Source organism: Bidens hawaiensis, unplaced genomic scaffold (assembly GCF_021521415.1).
Source record: "Bidens hawaiensis isolate Kalapana, Puna unplaced genomic scaffold, B.hawaiensis_p1.1 tig00004327_1, whole genome shotgun sequence".
Classification (NCBI taxonomy): Eukaryota; Viridiplantae; Streptophyta; class Magnoliopsida; order Asterales; family Asteraceae; genus Bidens; species Bidens hawaiensis.
The window spans coordinates 602,455-607,131 of NW_027491261.1; positions in this window are offsets into that span (position 1 = coordinate 602,455).

The window sequence follows — 4,677 nt, forward strand, 5'->3', positions numbered from 1 at the left end:
GTGATCCAGTACATGGAACAAAACCTAGTACCCTAATGCCTTTCGTATCCCCGTCTTAAATTATATATTATAACAGTTACATCAAAGATACATGCAGACCCAATGAGATAAACACTTTTCCAGTATTATTTAAAATTTATCCTCCTAATTCAAAAAGGACCAAGATTATGAATGGAAGTGAAATAAAGTAATAGCATATACCCCACAATGACTAAACACGGATGAGAAAAACTATATTATCCGTAACCAAAAATATGGAACGATTACTTTTATACCCAAGATCTGGGGGCATACTTGTATACTACTACGGTACAAGTTACACAACCGTAAAGACCTACGAGTTATAAGAAATCAAAACAAGTTAAATAAGAGGCAATGTAGATTGGTTGGAATTGTTAAACAATCATAACTGTGAAAACTGAAGAAATTCCTTCCTACAAGAACCGAAAATTGATCTTCAAACTTTTATACCCTCAATAACTGGGTGATGAACGAAGAAAAGTCAGGCCAGATGTTCGGTTAGACTGAGTAATAGTGTAAAGATGTAAGGGAAATTTATGAAGGAACTGGTATGAGAAAGATCATAGGCACATGTGTTGTAAAGTTGTGAACTATAATAAGTTAAGGTGGAATAATTGGACGTTACAACAGTTTGAAATACCCCATTGGAAGGGGGGAACAAACTACAATGGAACTCTTAACACATGTTCCTGAAACATCTCGAGAAAGAAATACAAGCTGAATGATAATTCCCTAACTAATCCACTCCAAATACTTTCTTTTGATTTATAACAACTACCCTACTGAAAAACCCGCCTTAACAAAATCTTATCCTTGGTGAGTTGTGTATGAAACTTTAGATCCCTAATAGATGAAAGTGAGGGCGGTAATTTCAATCCTTGTACATTAACAGTCATCGAAATATTATGCAAGCGGCTATATATTATATTATACGAGTATGAATGTAACTCGCCAGCTTATTAAATTGAAAATTGGCGACCCCAAAAATACAAAATCCGAATCGATATCACAAACCATAGAAAAAGCTCGTAATATTAAAAACAAACTGAAAGCTGCTTGAGGCTAACCAGAGGACTATACCGATATATGAGAAGAGATGACTATTCTTGAAAGGTGTTAGTTGAGCTAATGAAACAGATGAGTTAACTTGAAAATACATGGAACTGTATAAAATTGCCTCGAAGGTTAACCCCATAAAGTATTAAAAAAAATTCTCACATTCACGATATTTTATATATATCGAATCAAAACGAGTGCCTTACTGACAGGGGGGATGTAGTACAACTTGAAAACTTGAATACAACTAAACTCTTTAAAGGAACCCATGAAAATATTTAACCGGGAAAATCAAACAGCTACAACACAACAAAATTTTACTAAATAAAGTTCGGTGGAATCCACAACGGGGAATCAAACGTGTCGGAATCAGAAGAACGAATTCTGAAACAAATACTTACAAACTTTTTCCTAAAGTGGTGTAATTGGCATAATGAATTTCGGAGACAAATTTCTTAACTGGGGGAGAATGTGACATTCGCGACAAAATCGAATATGCCTTAGTATACGTTTATCGAATAAGCGATTTACCGATTATTGCGTATCAAACAAACGATTAACCGAATGTGTCTGGTTATGACCCAGATATCCTTAGGGGAAATCTATAAGTAATATATGTCTATTATAAGCCAACATATTGATATTAAGACCTTAGTATGATAGCAAACTACTTAAACGAAAACATTCTCTTTTAACTACCCTCTATGGATTTAAACCCGAAAGATAGTTCCGAAACAAGTATTGTATCATCCGTTAAGCCGAAAAAGATTTACCAAATACTTTTTGGGGATGTTTTAAGCGATCCGTGAAAATATTTTTGATTTTTACCACTTAATAGTATGTTTTTCTAAATTTAGACAAAAATGGCCGAAAAACGCTCGTTTTCGCACTGTTTGTCGCACCGGATATATTTTTCTTACCAAAAACGAACCTGAAAAAAACTTAGACTCGGGATTTCATGTTAGAGCATGTAAAACAAGGCAAATGGGCCAAATTGGGGCCCAAAGGGGGCCCAAAAAGGGCCCGGCCGCCAACTTGGACCAAATCCTCCTTTATATATTTTTTATTTAAGACTTCTATAACAAGCTTTTCACAAAATTTTTGGATCCTTGCAGCTGCTAGTTCAGTTCTTCAAAGTTTCCATCCCAACCCTAAGGTAAAACCTCAAGGTTTTGATGTTTTAAAGCTTGATTAACATGGGTTTTACATGACGCAAAAACCCTAAAAATGATCCAAAAATATATTTTAATCTTACACATGGTTAGAAACCTGGTTTGAGAAGTGTTTTGGCCATAAACACAGATTAAGGGGTTTATACGACGTTTTTACGGTTCAAAAGTTCGGTTTAGAACCCTAACATTCATGGCTGGTCTCTTGATGATACAAGCTTTGTTTGTGATATAGGACCTGTAATTAGCTTAAATAGAAGCATGAGAACCCGGAAATTGGATTAAGAGAGCGAAACCGGGCAAAAACCTCAAAGGTAATACCGAAATGTTCGATTACGGGCTGTTCAGGTTAAGGTTGTGATGTGCATATTATTAGGTCATGAAATTTTTCGGGTAAATTAGGGACCATATCATTGAGTACCTATCCAAATTTGGTAATTTTTCGACCATCCGAGAATATTTGGCGAATTTATTTCCGAAATCGGACGTTTATTTGGGAAAAAAACCTAAAATGCTTGAAAAATTATGAAATTTTTTGGGGAGCTCAGATTTGGTATAATATGATCACATATGAAATTTTGGTCATTTGGAAAACCCTAAGTATGTTTTGTTGATTCGCGTTTATTCAAATTTTTGCAGTCGTTCTTGGCTCGGAAAAGGTATTTGGCATGATTGTTAGATTCTGAAATTGCTACAGGTTGTTTTGGGATATATATTGTTCCTTCAGGAATTTTTTTAGAATTTTTGGAAATCGTTTGGTGTAAGCGGACTATTTTTGGGCTAAATAAAGCAGATACAATGATTTTTATAAATTAATAAATTAGTAAATAATTCCAAAAATAGTTTTATAAAAATCTATATATTTTAGTTGATAAGTGACTATATTTTTCATAATTTAATGATTAACGAATAATTAATTGTGCTTATTTGAAAATTAAACAAGTTCAATTCTGATATAAACCGACGAGTTCGTGATAAACGAACCTGTTGAAATATAAGAATATCAAGAGTAATCAAAAACCATATTTTCGGGTTAATTAAGTAAAAACGAACTTTTTGTGAGAAATCCGGACAATTTGGATAGATTGTGTGTGTTCTTTTCCAAGCCAAACTGAATAAACGAAAATGAGCCCCGTAGCGAATCCAGACCCCTAATCTGTGATCTTTTGTTATAACTTAATCATTTTATCAACCAACACGTTTACCCAAGTTTACATCCCCATAACTGTTTTCCAAACGTATAAACGAGCAACTTGTCCCAGCTGGTGAAACGCAGAAACTGAGCCAAGTTCGATTTTGAACATCAGACATTGAACAACATCACAATCTAAGCCTATTGACACTTTCTGGGTGTTACAGCCACACCTAGACTAGCCATATAGCACAGCTTAGTATAAAGATTATAATAATATTAAAATGTTAATATTATTATAACATTGACTATAGGGACTAAGTAATAGCAAGGGAAACGAACCCCGAGCTGATCTCGCACTGATTGCCTACAAAACCATGAGTTTCATGACCCCATTTTTAAACTGTTTTTACGATCTTTTGGGGTGAAAAGAATGTTTATATACGCTATTTATCTGAAAACGGTTCAGGATATAAATTATCTGAACATCCTCATATGTGAAGTCCCAATAAACATAATGGTTGACTACGTGCTGATGAAAGGTGAATAGAACAGTTGATTGATAAACTAATTGTAGATAATACGAATGACAAAACATAATGAAATTACAGGTGACAACATGCTTATACAAACACGTTATGTAATGTTAAAACATAGCTAAGTTGGGAAACAATGTGGTCTGTATTGGAAATGGGGATAACGTAGTCAGTGATGATCATGGGCTATTGTGGGCGAAAGGGGGGCCACAATAGTAATAAACTAAAGTTGAGTATGGCGTATGAGCCAAGTTCTGCTACAACTTACTAAATAAAATTTGAGCATGGCGTATGAGCCAAGTTCTACGGCAACTTAATAAACTAAAGTTGAATATGGCCTATTAGCCAAGTTCTGCTGCAACTTAATAAACTACAGTTGATTATGGCCTATGAGCCAAGTTTTGCTGCAACTAAACAAACTAATTTGATTATGGCATGAATGCCAAGAACATAATGTGATTATGCATATTATGGGCGGAAGGGGAGCCACAGTGATTGGTGATACGTGAGATAAACTATACGTGTATATGTATATATGTATATATATATTATATCCATACTATATGGATAGGCATAGGAAATACTATAGTGTAGGAAATACTAGATATATATATATACATATATAAATTCTGTGTAATAGTTGACCTTAAGTGTAACCGTTGTGGGCGGAAGGGGAGCTACAGTGGTTGGTTTTACGTGAGAAATGAAGGCGCGTAGTACGAACGAACAGTCACTATTTTATCGTAATTTCAAACTTTATCAT